Below are 16,015 nucleotides of genomic sequence, written 5' to 3' on the forward strand. Positions count from 1 at the left end.
ATGTATTTTTATACTTTTTCTATTTATTAATTGGGTACCATGTATTGGCCACGTGTATATACATATGTATTTTTTTTTTTTTTTTTTTTTTAAACTGTTTTTTATTAAAGTTATTACTGTAGTATCACACTTGAGCATACAGACAAAACACGATTTGGTTTCCATTAAAGACTTTACAAGCATTTCCTTCCATCGGTGCTTTCCTCATTATCTAATGTGTTCTAACCCTGTGTTGGTGTCTCATCCTAAGGACAGCTTCCCATTATTCCTATTCTATCTCCTCATCCGAGCTGTCATCATCCGATTCCGGAATCGGATCACATATGTCTCCTCTGAAAGTGTTCCATGCCGCCCAGATCTTATTCCATTTCCGCGGACACTTTCTTGTGATGTATACTGTACGTTCAATTACCATAGTTAGGTCCATGTTTCTGCACCATGCAGACAGTGTCGGCACCTATGCCGTTCCCCATTTCTGCGCAATGTCTCCCTTGGCAATTATTAGACCCAGCGTGGTCCACGCCTGCCCATAGCGTGTAAGGTCGTTAGGTCCCCATATGTTTATTAGACATGGTTTTGGGTCTGGCAATAGAGATGTGTTTGTCATCTGAGAAATAGTGCGGAGTACCTGTCTCCAGTAGTTTATTATCATTGGGCAGTCCCATATTGTATGGAAGAATGTACCCTCATCTCCGCAGCCTCTCAAGCAAAATGGGTGTGGTGCTCTCTGTATTTTATGTAATGTAGTTCTAGTATAGTATATTCTATGTAAAATTTTAAGTTGCACTAATCTCAGTCTAGTAGAGATGCCCACTTCTTTGGGTGATGCCAGGGCCTCTCTCCATTCGTGGACATCCATGTCTCCTATCTCTGCAAATTATCTCTCTTTCAATGTGCCTGTGGGGTCTGGTAAATTATTAAGCAGTTTTCGGTATGTGAAAGAGGTGGCACTCTGCGGCATATGATCCGTTAGTAGACGGTCTTCTAGCGGGGACGCTTCAGGAAGTTCTGTATTTAAAGTAAGTGTCTTTAGTAGGGCGTGTCTAATTTGCAAGTACCTAAATTTTTCTTTTGAGTCCAGGTTATATTGCTGCTGCAACTGCGGGAATGGTATCACTGTTCATTTCTCCCATAAATCACCAGCTGTGGATATACCTATGTTATCCAAATGTGTAAATCCCTTACTCTGCCGCAGGTTTCCCAGCGCCTTGGTGTCCCAGAGTGGGGTTAGTTTCGTGATCACTCCACTACAGCCCAACTTGGCCTGTGCCACATACCAGATCAGCGCTGTATGTTTAGTAGGCCCCACCAGTTTCTTGAGCATGCCCCTATTGTATAGTGCTGCTAGCATGTTATTTGTTCCTAATTGCGCCCTATCTGCGATATATGCTGGGTTGTCATGAGGCGTGTGTATCCAATGGTTAATGACTTTGAGTTGCGCGGCCCAGTAGTAGAGCTGGAGGTTGGGGAGAGCTATCCCCCCATCGTACCAGCTGCTGTTAAGTTTCGCCTGTGCTATGCGAGCCGCGCGGTTGCCCCATAGAAGCGCTGAGACCTGCGCCGCCACCTGTTGGAAATATCTGGTTGGGATTCGATCGGGTGTGTTTTCTAGGGCATATAGGAACCTAGGGAGAGCCTTCATCTTGTACAGCACTGCTCTACCAGGGAGCGTAAGCGGCAGTGTGGCCCAGTGTGTTACGTCTCGTTTAAGCCGTTCTAGTGGTGGAGCTAAGTTCTTGGAGAAGAAGTCCGTTGTGGATTTAGTGATATAAATTCCTAAGTATTTGAACGAGTCTTCCGTCACCAGCAGAGGACACGCTGTCGGAAGTAGTGGTTTAGGACCCTTTAACACATACATCACCGATTTAGACCAGTTTATTTCATAACCCGAGAGGCTCCCAAGGTTATTACATATATTCAGTAATTCAGGTATTCCGTTCTCTGGTTCTGTGAGATAAACCAATATATCGTCCGCGTAAAGCGAAACACGGTCTTCCCATCCCTCCTTCCATGTGATCCCTTTCAGCAATGGGGTTTTTCTAATTAGTGTCGCCAGGGGTTTCAACGCAACTGCGAACAGCAGAGGCGACAGGAGGCAGCCTTGGCGCATGCCCCGTGCCAGGTCTATCTCATCTGATATGTGGCCGTTGGCTGTCACTCGAGCCACTGGGTTTGTGTATAGGAGTCTCACCCAAGCGCGGAACTTAGGCCCGAAGCCCATGTGTGCCAGTACTTCAAATAGGTACTTCCATTCCACAATATCAAACGCCATTTTTGCGTCCAGCGATAGAATCGCTGTCTGCATAGTCAGTTCTGAGGCCCGCGCAATCACTCCTCGTACTCGTCTGAGATTAAGCGCTGTGTTTCTGTGAGGCATGAACCCGGATTGATCCGGGTGTATCAGGTGTGGTAGATAGTTTATTTTGTTGTTTTTAGTGTAATTCCTGTTTTTATCTTTTATAACAATTGTATTTTATTATGTACGTCTTTTATGATAAAAAAATTCGAAATAAAGACATATGAACTGAACTGAACTGATACTAATAATGTGAAATGCTGCGAAATACTAAATAACACCTTAAAATATTTGAATATTTAAAAAAGATTTCTAAACAGAAAATAAAATGTTTCTAAATGTTATATAAAATATACAAAACAATAATTACATTAAATTAAGCAAAAATAACACTAAGCCAACATTTAATATAAAGAAATAAAAATAAAACAATATTGTGAAAAATAACTATTTATTAAAACATTACATTTTCGTAAATAAACAAATATAATTTCTAAAATATATATATTGTCAGTGAACAAAGTGAAAGTGATATATCAGAAGAAGGCTCTAGTGATCAATAGGATGGACATCCACAAAAACCCAGTAAAAAGTTTTGGGAGGAATTCCGCCTTATCAATCAGGAGAGGAACCAGTGAAACTGGAAGCAGGATCAAGGCAAAAGAAGAAGAAGAAGAAGAAAAAAAAGATGCCTAAAGAAACAAGGAAGGCAAGGTGCAGCAGGAAATTCAACAGTAACCCCTATGAGAATGACAATGAGGGGAAAGAAAGTGAGTCAATGATGAACACATATAAAAAATGTGGTAAACCTGTCCAAGTACCCTCTTTCACCTATTAAAATTAAGGTTCTGAAATTGGGGCTTTCCTTGTGTCCAGCTAATAATTTTGATTAATCACAAAGCAGGATTGACTTTCTTTACTTTGTAAGAAAACTGAAATTAAACACATGGTTTAAATTGAAAGCATCTAGCACTCCGGAAAACACTAAAAAGTGAAAAACAGCAATCTAGACAATGGTGATGTGGACCTGCTCTTTACTCTCTGAGTTAGATACAGAGCAGGACTATATGGTCGATAGGTTTTTGAAATTTGCGACAATGGGGCTTGATTTATGGAAAGCTACCCTAGTAACTCTAAACCAAAATCTACCTTTAACCTCACTCTCCCTTCTAATGCACTAGACACCTTTGAATCATTTGTGATCTGTGATTTTAAGAAAATGGCTAAGAAACACATATGGAAACTGATAATCTAAGCAACAGTGGGAGATTGGAAATGAGAGCCTTGCAGGAGGATCACAACGTTGTCATTCAAAAATCTGATAAGGGTGGCAATGTTGTGTCTCTCTCTGTTGACGCCTACACACAAGAGGGTTTATGCTAATTGGAGGACAGTGATTACTATGAGGTTGTCTCCAAGAATGAAATGAAATGTCAAACACTAGGTATTATGGTATGTTGTTGAATTGTAGAGAGTAAGGCCTTATAGAGTGGGAAGAGTACTCATTCTTATGCAACAGATTTCCAAAAGTGCCAGTACTATATCCATTGCCTAAATACATAACAACCCTACCAATACCCCTGGGAGACCCGTTGTTTCTTCCTTTCGCTCCCCTACTGGAGAATACATCCAAATATATCTATTACTTTTACAACTATTTGTCTCATCTCTCCCCTCCTATATTCAGGACAGTAAAGACTTTCTTCACATAATTTAGGACATTCCTTGGGAGATTGATTTTCTTTTAATCACCAGCAGTTTCTATACGAGCATCAGACACAGGAATGGGCATGCAGACGCTCTTTGAAGGCACAATGTCTTCGTTGGTATTTCACACTGAGATGATCCTCACAATGATGGAGTTTTATTTGAATAATAATGTATTTTTCTTTGACAACATCTGCTCCTAGCTATGCCAAACTTCTTATGGGGTGGTGGGAGCACCAGGTGTCCAAAGCCATGGAAGATTACAATACCCATATTGTGTTATGGACTCGATATGTTGATGACCTGTTCCTGATTTGGAAGGGTAATAAAGAACAGGCATCCAATTTTCATTGCCAAATTGAATAACAATTAATACTATTTGAAATTTGAGGGCACCATAAGTATTGACAGTGTGGAATTCTTAGATATTAAGGTAATAATAGCAGGTGTTAGACTCATATCTAAGTTGCACAGAAAGAGTATAGCTGGCAATACTTTGTTGCATGCCCAGAGCAGAAACCCTAAAACACTTGATTAACAGTATCCTTGTGGAGAATTTATGTGCAAGCGCAGAAATTGAAGCTCTGATGCTCCATTTTAAGAGAAATGCAGAACTATGACCATGACATTTAAGGGACATGGTAAACTGATTCTGTTTGCATGAGTGCATTTTCGAAGGCACAAAACACACACAGAGAAAACCTGCTAGTTTCCAGATCTGCTCCTAATATTCAGATTCCTAAAGTAGAAAGATGCATTACCACCTTTAAAAATAAAGCCAGGGAAGTCAGGAACATTCTTAACAGACATTGGGGCATATAGAGAACAGAAGATACCTTATCTGACCTATTGGAGAATCACCCCAACATTACATTCAGATAAAATTCCAGCTTTGAAAGATAGACAATGTAAAAATGAATTTATAACCAAAGGAACAAAAGCAACATTACAAGTAGAGGGCTTTTACAAATGCAGGAGCTACACGTCTTGCAAATTTAGTCACAATATGACACACTATTTTTCACCATTATCTGGCACAAAAAAGTACTTGAGATGCTCTGATTACTGTGTGCACACTCTAATATACCCATGTGGGAAGATATACATAGGGAACACTACTCACCCAGTAAAGAAATGGGTGTTCAATTCAATAATGTGAAATGGATTTTGTTGATATTTACACTTGTCTCTGATGATATATGTCCAACATCAGAATATTTGGTTTTAATCTTGCATTTTCTTTGTGTGCTTATGTTCACAAATGTTTGGGTCCTCATACCTTGGCCTAGTCATTTGGGATTGTGCTGTACTTGGTTGCCCATGGGCAGGACTCATTTCTTCTACCAAGCTCCCTTGAGTCCCAGGAGAAAATGAAAATCAAAAGAGCTGAGATATCTAATTATTCTCTTTTCTAACTTCATCTATCTGCTTTAGTGATTGGTTGCTCCGTAATCAGGTGGTCAGAACCGTGAAAGGATGATGAATCCAAGCAGGTAAAGTTTAATCTCTTGATTAGTGAAGAGAGACATAGTGAAGCGACCGGCCAGAGCATCAGCACAATACAACTGCTGTTCGGTCCATTCTACCACCCACCATTCTAAAGAACACAGGTGAAGTAGCATGCACAATCATTCAAATATAAACACCCATTTAAGATGCACATTTAAAGATACACACATTAATTACCTAGAATCCAACACATCTTCCCCCTTAAACAAAACAAATGAATCTAATTAAAGCAAAATGAATGTAGAAGAATAACAGTTACAAATCACGATTCAACATAATCCTTAAACCAAATGGGAGGTTTACGTTCCCTTGTAGAACTTCTGAAACCCAGATCACCATGCATATCCTCAGAGCTACTTTTGGGACAAGCATTGGCATTGAGATTACCAGGTATAGTTTGTTTGGATAATCTCTCCATATTCCACCATTTGCCATTACTCAGTCTAACAGATCTGTTTTTAATGAATGTGATTTGCAAAGAATTAGAAAACTTGGAATATCCCTTAGCTGTATGTCCAGGCAATCTCGCTTTAACCCAATCACCTACTTTAAAAGCAAACTGTTTCCTCCCTTTATTTGGTTAGTTCGTGATATACTTATTTTGTGCCTTAAGACGTTTAGCCTTTACCTGATCAATATCTTCCTTAGGAATGCTGAGATCACACATCCACGGTCTAACCAACTTGGAGGATGCAGTTCTACCCTTCAATTAAGTAAAAGGAGAAACCTTGGTTACAGCATTTGGTGTGGTCCGCAAAGCCCATAGTAAATTAGACAGCTCGTTCTTCTAGTCTAACCCATTGACCACAGACAGCTGTATATTGTCTTTTATCACTCTATTGCAGCGTTCTACCAGACCCTTGCTGCGAGGATGATATAAAGAAGTGGTGATGTGTTTGACTCCCCAATGTGACAAAAACTCTTGAAATTCTTTGGACATAAATTGTACTCCATTATCCGTAACCAGTTCACTTGGAGAACCTTCTTTTAAAAATAAAGATTTAAGAAATTTAACAACTTCCTCAGTGGTTGCAGATTTCACAAACTTTACTTTAGGCCATCTGGACCCATAGTCCACCAACACCAAACCGTACCTGCTCCTTTCATCCAAAACAAACATAGGTCCAATGACATCCAAAGCTAACTTGACCCATGGTTTATCGGGAACAAGTATGGCTTCCACTGGACTCGGAAACGTAACTTGAGACTTATCACTTGTGGCACATGAAAAACAATCCCTTACAAAGTGCTCAACTGAACGGTCCATACCAGGCCACCAGAATACTTCTCTGAGTCTTCTCTTCATGGCCCTCATGCCAATATGACCCTCATGGGCAAATATTAAGATTTTATTTTGAAGCGTCACTGGCACAACTAATAGATCAACTCTCCCAAGTATACCTGCTTGTACGTTCAATTCAGAGAAAACATGTTTAAAAGAAGCCACACTCTCATGGATTCATAATTCACCCTTACTTAACATTGAAATTATCTCTTGTAACAATACATCTTGTTGAACAGCAAGTTTCCGCTCATCCTCACAGATGCAAGTAAAATTAGAATCCATTAATGCAGCAACAACAGTATAATCTTCCTCCACTTCATCACCTGATTGCACTTTTACTAAAGGAAGTCTCGATAAGCAATCAGCAAAAATGTTTTTTACACCAGGAATATATTCAAGATGAAATTAAAACTCCATCAATCTATAATATCATTTGGAAATACGAGGAGTGGCATTGCCAGCACCTTTTGTCATAAACAGATTAATCAATGGTTTATGATCCATACATATCGTAAACTCCGAACCCCATAAATATTGTCTGAAGTGATCCACACCCCACCAACAAGCCAGAGCTTTGCGGTCCACAACTGAATATGAAGACTCCGCCCCTGCGAAAGGCAAAAGCCACAACCTCTTCCTTTCCCTCTCTGAGTTGCAGTAAAACCGCACCTAAACCGTACTGACTGGCATCAGTAACTACAATGGATTTGTCATGTGTGTCAAATGGTTGCAAGGGAATAGCTTTACAAAGATCTATTTTTATGGATTGGAACTCCGTTTCTACATCAGATGACCACAGAAACAGTTGATTCTTTTTCATCAGTAATCTTAAATTGTGTGTCTTAATACTACAATTGGGAATGAATCTTGCATAAAATTCTAGCATGCCAAAAAATGATCTCAATTGATCCTTATTTTGAGGAGTAGGAAAAGATTTTATGGCTAAAACCCAATCTTCTTTGGGTTCAACTCCTTTAGCTGATAAAATGTACCCCAAATAGTTTACCTCATCAACAGCAAATTTGCATATTTCTGCCTTTAAGGTTGCACCACGCTCAGACAAAATAGATAATACAATGGCTAAAGTCTTGTCATGAGATTCAGTGTTTTTACCATAGACCAATATATCGTCTTGGAAGCATTTAACATTTGGTACATTTGAAAACATTGATTCCATCACATGTTGAAAAACAGTCGAAGCTGACGCCAACCCGAAAGGCATTCTTTTAAATCTATATGCCCCAGCAGGCGTAATGAAAGATGTGAAATGACGACACTCCTTCTTTATAGTAATCTGATGGTATGCTGAAGACATATCTAAGGTTGTGAATACTTTAGCATCTTTGATAGAACTCAATATTTCAGTAATATTAGGCAGGGGATGCCTGTCTACCCATATTTTGTCATTAAGATATCTCAGATCACAACAGATCTTGAGAGCCCCATTGGGTTTCCTTGCTAAAACCACTGAAGAAAGCCAATGTGAGCACTCAATAGGCTCAATAATACCTTGCTTGCAAAGCGAGTCCAGTTCTTGTGATAGTTCCTTCATCATGGCCAATGGAGCTCGTCTAGATTTGTGCACTACGGGCTGTGCACCCTGCTTTAGAAAAATCTGATGAGAATAACCTTTAATGCAACCAAGCGTTTCACTAAAGACTGTAGGAAAAGAAGTTTTCCAATCCTTGGCACTAACACCATCAGTAGAGACTGTAAAATGATCTTTGAGTAAGACTTGTTCTGGACTGTTAGGGTCTAAAATGATTCCCAAATTCTTTTGTTCTAGCCAACCCAAGAGAGAAGATTTATCCTCAGCCACATAAACAGTAGCTGGAGTAGAACGCCTTTTAAATGATAAGATACAATCAAATTCACCTAAAACTTGTACAGGTTTGCCACCATAGGCTACCGGTTTAATCAAGGATTTTCTTAAAGGAACCTGTTTTAGTTTGTTCCAATCTTCAGGTCCTATTAATGTGAAAAAAGAACCTGAATAAGCCATCATAGGAATGTGTATATCATTAATCTCTACTTGACAATATGGACGTTTTATGTTGGAAAAATGGCGTTCCACAACTTGAACCATGTTTTTTGACAAATTAGAAAGTGTCATGTTACTTTGGAAATCACTGGTTACTAACTCATCATCACAAGATAACATCATGATTTCATTTCCTTCCTCACTATCTGAATCAGGATCTACTTCAGACTTGGTTTCAATAGAAAGAATCTTTTTCGTACTAGGTTTAAAATTGGAAACATAAGGTCTGGACTTGCACACTTTTGAAAAATGAACTTTCTTTTTGCACTTGGTACAAACTTTGTCAATAGCAGGACAAATAGGAGCATTTCCTAAATGGTTTCTACTACCACACTTATAACATTCTAATGGTTTCCGTTTATCTTATTTTGTTTCTTTTTTAGAAACAACTTTATCAACAGCTAATGCATGTACTTTGGTGTTCAAAGTCATTTGATCCATGTATAATCCAGTCGCTTCAATATTCTTAGCTATTTCGAAGGCCTTATCTAAGGTTAAATCAGGGGTGGTTAGTAATTTTTCTTGAATCTTTTTACTATTACTTTTTTCTACCAACTGATCTCTTAACATTTCATCATGAAAGGTTTTATAGTCACAAGTAGAAGCTAAAGCCCTTAAATTACTTACAAAAACCTCTACTGTCTCATTAGGTAATTGTTTCCTCATGTAAAATGTTTGTTGTTCCATAATAACATTACGTTTCTTTTTAAACCTAGTTTCTAAAATTTTTATGGAAGATGCATATTGATCCACTGAATCACTAGCATCACCTTCACCCATAATTTCCACAGGAGGTAAGTGTTTTAACACTTTTCTACCTTCAGTACCTAAAGAATGTCGCAGTAGCGTAAACTTTTTGTTTTTGGGTAAATACTTCGGCTTCAATGGCTTCTAAATAAGCCTCGAAACCCTCTAACCCTAACTCCCATTCTAAAGGAGGATTTCCAGGAGTGGACAGAATAGGAGGAGGTGGAAGTACTGACTGTTGCATAATGGTATGTAATGTGTGAGCAGAAACAGTTAAATGTTAAAATATGACCACGACAATATCAAATACTCTATAAAGGAAAAACAATTGGGATTAAATGATCCAATGCAAATTTCCAACATAAGTTGTGCAGTGTGACACATACAAAGTTGCTAAGAATTGTAGAAATAAACTGGTTAAAAGCTGTGCATATCTGCGGTTAAAATGCACAATGTGACTTAATACATAAGAGTTTTAAGTTGCAGCTGTGTGCATCAGCGTGAATACGCAATGACGCACTGATGATTTGAAGACTTTCAAAGTCAGCTGATGTAGCTGTGTGTATCAGCGTGAACTTGCAGATACACAGAAGAGAATCAGGCATGAAAGACAGTTTCACGAGGTGTTGATTGCCAAACGAAAGTCAATTTCAGCCGCGATTTGGTTAAATGGTGTTCCGGTTAGAGATTGCCATTGAAGCGATAATAATAACAACAGTGACATGACGATCCCTTGCCTGACGGAGTACGTCACAAAAGGGGCTGCTCTAGGAAACTGCGTAGCTAGTGCGTAACTGCGCGCATCAGCACGTACAGAACAACTAATGTAGTCAATTAAGATTGACACACACACAAAGACGCGCGCGTGCAACCAACAGGCACTCCAGATGAGGTCAGAGGTGCTCAAAATCCGAAAAAGGGACGAAGAGGCTGACAACTCACGATTGCCGGAAAGCCCACAATATCCGCTCCAAATGATTACCGCTTCACAGGAAGACAGCAAACAAGATGAATCCAGGAAAGATAAGAAAATCCCCAAAACGATTAAATCCAAGCCACCAGGAACACCAGATGCTCTTCACCGATCCAGGGTCCGAATCAGATCGTCGCCAATGAAAGGATGATGAATCCAAGCAGGTAAAGTTTAATCTCTTTATTAGTGAAGAGAGGTATAGTGAAGCGACCGGCCAGAGCATCAGCACAATACATCTGCTGTACTGTCCATTCTACCACCCACCATTCTAAAGAACAAAGGTGAAGTAGCATGGGCAATCATTCAAACATAAACACCCATTTAAGATGCACATTTAAAGATACACACATTAATTACCTAGAATCCAACACACCGACTGGAGGTCAGTAGATTCCAAGACGGTGTCAGTCAGAAGCCCCATAATGTTATCATTGTAATGTAATGTAATGATGTCTTGTAAAGAATCACCCCACATGGGGTATCTCCGCGCTGTAGACCGCTGGGGAACCCGTCCTGGCTTTCCCTGTGAGATGGTCCCTACTGGGTATCTCCAAGGTGAAACCAAGCATCCCCGGCGTATGTGGGGGGCCATTGTGGAGATGAGGCAAGCTAATGCCCAGAGTTGCCGAGTGTGATCCATGGTTAGAGTAGGCACCGAGACGAGAATTATCGAGTCCACTGACCCTGGTCCACGACCCTGCCGCGTCGGGAATTGAACCCTGGTCCCGGGCCGTCCTCTGCTTCCGGGTCTGCCGCCTCTAACCAGTGAGCCACACCACTCCACTGATCATTGACTTCTAAAAGGCAATGAATAGTTCCATATTAAAAATCTACTCAAGCTATACAGGGCTGTTACTATCATTTCAGCCACAGTCTTTGGAGAAATCTGCAAAAGTCTTCACTTAGGGCCCGATTACGAGTTTGGTGGTTTTCCTGTAGGACCACTACGGCAGCCGTCCCAAGAAGACCATGAAGCCTGTGGTGAACCCACCCGCTGGATTCCAAGTTGAATTCAGGGCGGATGGGTGGTGCGGCTGCGGTATCACGGCAGCGGGTATGTTATAATCATAGGAGAGCTCAAACAGCATACTGTCGTCGCAACAACGCCTACAGCATGTTTGCGCAAGGTGCGACAAGCACCATGCACTTTCTAGTAGGCCCCCCCGCACAAAACCCCATGGGCAGATTTGCCTGGGGACCCTGTTTGGGGCTCCTTTCCATGCTTTTCTGCCAAGCATTTCATGGCGGTTGACTTCAAAGGAACTCTCAGAAGTGAAAACAATTCCTTTGAGCACAGCCCTGGCTCCAGATGATCAGTAGGGGGTAAATCAGCCCTTTGTGTGAGGGACCGACACAACCTATTGAAAGGTAAGTGTGAACCACCTCTCCCTATCCCTGCCCAGGAAGACTATCATTATGCAGATAGATGCAAATGTATCCTCTGTCACACCCAGCTATTCCTGTGTTGTGGCTGACTAGAGAGTAACTACAAAAGTGTAGCTGTCACCCAGTCCAGACGTGGCAAAGCATACAGAGTCATGAGCACAGATAAATGTGACATTTCTCAAAAAGTAATGTGAAATCCAACTACACCAGGAGGTAGGATTTATCGCTACTATTCTAAACATATCAAACAATGCAGCACCACTCCTTTCTGATAAGTAATTACCACTTAAAATTATATAAGGGAATTCACAATGCTTGCCTATGAAAGTAGACCTCACAGCAGTGAAAAACGAAATAGGCTGTTTGTGACTGCTAGGACATGCAAAACATAAAAGTACATGTCCTAACTTTTATTTACACATCACTTTGCCCATAGGGTTACCCAAGACCTATCTTAGGGGTGACCTATGTGTTATAAAAGGGGAGTTTAAGCTTGGCAAGAAGTTTTAAATGCCAAGTGAAAGTGGCAGTAAGCTGCACACACAAGTCCTGCAGTGGCAGGTCTGAGACAGGTTTGAAAGGCTACTCCTGTGGGTGGCACAAGCAGTTCTGCAGGCCAATTAGTAGCATTTAATTTACAGGCTCTGCGTATATGGTATACCACTTTACAAGCATTTTACAAATAAATCAAATATGCCAAACAGGTGTAACCCAATCATACCACGTTTAGATGAGAGAGCACATGCACTTTAGCACTGTTTAGCAGTGGTAAAATGCCTTGAGTCCTAAAACGAACAAAAAGGTCAGAAAAATAGGCAGAGGAAGGCAAACAGTTTGGGGATAACCCAGTAGAAAGGGCCAGGTCCAACACAAACTAAGTCCCCTGATGGACTACTTTTAAGATACTTGGATCAGTAAACTAAACTGTTTTGGTGACAAACCGCAATCCAAGTATCACATACCAAGGTGGAACATATATAACAGCACCGTAACTCAACAAGTCTATACAAATAACACAGTGGACGAGTAGAACAATGCCTTCCAAAACACACCGAAACCGTCCTACCCATTATCAATTCCTAGAAATATTAAAAAAGAACAAATCTACCAACCACTTTGAATAGAACAATCTATTACCCAACTAACAGCAAAAGAATTAAAACAAACCAAAGAAATAATTGAAATACTACAGTACAAGGCGTGACATACCTAAAATCCATAGTGGGTACACTTCTCTAAAGATTCCAACAATTGCAACTAAAACTAAAATACAATAGTAAGTAACAAAAACATATCAAATTAATTCATTTATAATTTGTTTAAATTAACTTTTACTATTAAGTCATAAATATTGGTTTTAAATAAAAGGCAGTCAGACTGAAAAGTAAAAAAACTAAAAAACTAAAAAACAGAGCGACCCCTGACCTTGGACTGGCCTGGTAGGTTGCTCCCCACCCCCCGCTGCAGCTGCAACAGCCCTTGTGCCTGACCCTCGTTCCTGCTGCCCATTCCTGGGCGCATTTTTTTCCCTCGCCCCCCCCTGCCACAGCCCGCTTTCCCGCCGCTTCTGCCCCGGCAGCCCCGCCCCCGCGCCCATTCGCTTAACCCCTCCCTCCTGCCTCCCGCCTCCCAGCTACTCCGCCCTCCCAGCTACCCTCAAATGGAGGCAGCTGTGCGACCGCGCGCAGCGGGCGCGCCGAAGGCGCGCCTAAGGCAAGCCCGTCTGCACCCGTCTGTGCCTGGACAGCGCCAGAACCCCAGGACCTCGCGAACGCCACGACACCAGACTACACTACGATGCCAGCAGCCTCCACGCACTCAACGCCGGCCGAAACCACACCTGCTTCCCGGCCGCCCCAAAACGAACTCAAGGACCCTTCTCCTGCCGCAACCTGCAGCTACACCTGCAACAGAACCACCAAAACTTCAAGGACTGGACCCAACCACCTCCGCTGCATACTCCTCAACACCCGCTCCGCACGCAAACACGCCGTCGAGCTCTGGGATCTGCTCGACACCGCCGCCCCAGACGTGGCTTTCCTGACCGAGACCTGGCGGAACGACTCCTCGGCTCCCAAAATCGCCATAGCAATCCCAGACTGCTACAAGATCACCCGCAGGGATCGCGCCAACGGAACCAAAGGAGGAATAGCCATTGTTCACAAGTCCACCCTCAAGGTCGCCACCCACGCAGACGACACCCTCAACGCCGCCGAACACCTGCACTTCCGGATCCACACCGACCCCAACACCACCCTCAGAGGAACACTCATCTACAGATCCCCCGGGCCCAGTTCAGCGACTCCATCGCCGACCTCGCCAGCGCCCACGCACTCGCCTCCACGGACTACATCCTCCTCGGGGACATGAACTTCCACCTCGAGAACAACAACGACGCCAACTCCGCCACCCTGATCGCCAACCTCGCCAAACTCGGCCTCAGACAACTCGTCACCGCACCCACACACGCCGCCGGCCACACGCTGGACCCCGTCTTCTCCACAGACACCCACGTCGCCTTCAACCACACCACCGAACTCCACTGGACGGACCACCCATGCATCCATTTCATCTTCAAGAAACCAACCACGCACCACCACACCTAACAGCTACCTCGCCGCTGCTGGAGCAAAGTCACCAAAGACCGGCTGATCACCACCCTCGCCCAGAACCCACCCACCGACCCCACCAACCCAGACGCCGCAGCTCGCAACCTCAGACAGTGGATCGACAACTGCGCCAACACCCTCACCCCGCTCAAGAAACCCTCCAACAACCGCACCAGCAAGAGAGCCACCTGGTTCACCGACGAACTCCAGACCTCCAAACGTGCATCCCAGAAACGGGAGAAAATATGGCTCCTCGAACGCACACCGAACAACCACACAGCCAACAAGGACGCAACCGGAAGAAATCACCAATTCATCAGATTAGCCAAGAGATCCTCCTTCAAAGACCGCTTGGATAACAACGCACACGACAGCAAAAAGCTCGTCAGCATCGTAAGGGAACTCTCCAACCCCAGCGCCAACACCAACGACATCCCACCCTCTCAAGAACTGTGCGACTCACTAGCCATCTTCTTTCACCGCAAGATCGCTGACATCCATGACAGCTTTAACACCACAACCGCCCCGACTACACCAGACCCCACCTCCCCTGTGAACAGTGCCATCCGCCTGACCTCCTAGTCCAACGTTAATGACGACGGGACACGCAAGGTCATGAACTCCATCCACTCAGGATCTCCGTCAGACCCATGCACACACCACATATTCAACAAAGCAGACACAGCCATCGCACCCCAACTACGGAAGGTCATCAACATCTCCTTCGAAACAGCGACATTCCCGGAAAGCTGGAAACACGCCAAAATCAACGCCCTCCTCAAGTAGCCCAAGGCAGACCCCAAGGACCTCAAGAACTTCCGGCCCATCTCCCTGCTCCCGTTCCCAGCCAAGGTCATCGAGAAAATCGTCAACAGACAGCTGGCCTGCCACCTGGAAGACAACAACATCTTGGACCCTTCTCAGTCCGGATTCAGACGAAACCACAGCACCGAGACAGCCCTAATCGCCGCCACAGACTACATCTGGCGCCAACTAGACAACGGCGAAACATCAGCCCTTATCCTCCTGGACCTGTCGGCCGCCTTCGACACGGTCTGCCATCGCACTCTAAAGACACGCCTCTTAGAAGCTGGAATCCAAGGGAAGACCTTTGACTGGACCACGTCCTTCCTCTCCGGCAGAACCCAGAGCGTCCGCCTCCCACCCTTCCGATCCGAAGCCAACAAAATCATCTGTGGCGTCCCCCAGGGCTCGTCCCTCAGCCCGACACTGTTCAACATCTACATGGTCCCCTTCGCATAAGTTGCCCGCCATCACGACCTCAACATCAACTCTTACGCCGACGACACCCAGCTCATCCTCTCCCTCACCACGGACCCACACACCGCCAAAACCAACCTCCACGAGGGAATGAAGGCCGTCGCCGACTGGATGAGGAACAGCCCTCTAAAGCTAAACTTGGACAAGACGGAGGTACTCATCCTCGGACCCACCCCCTCAG

The sequence above is a fragment of the Lissotriton vulgaris genome, chromosome 5 (assembly GCF_964263255.1).
Source record: "Lissotriton vulgaris chromosome 5, aLisVul1.2, whole genome shotgun sequence".
In the NCBI taxonomy this organism is placed as follows: Eukaryota; Metazoa; Chordata; class Amphibia; order Caudata; family Salamandridae; genus Lissotriton; species Lissotriton vulgaris.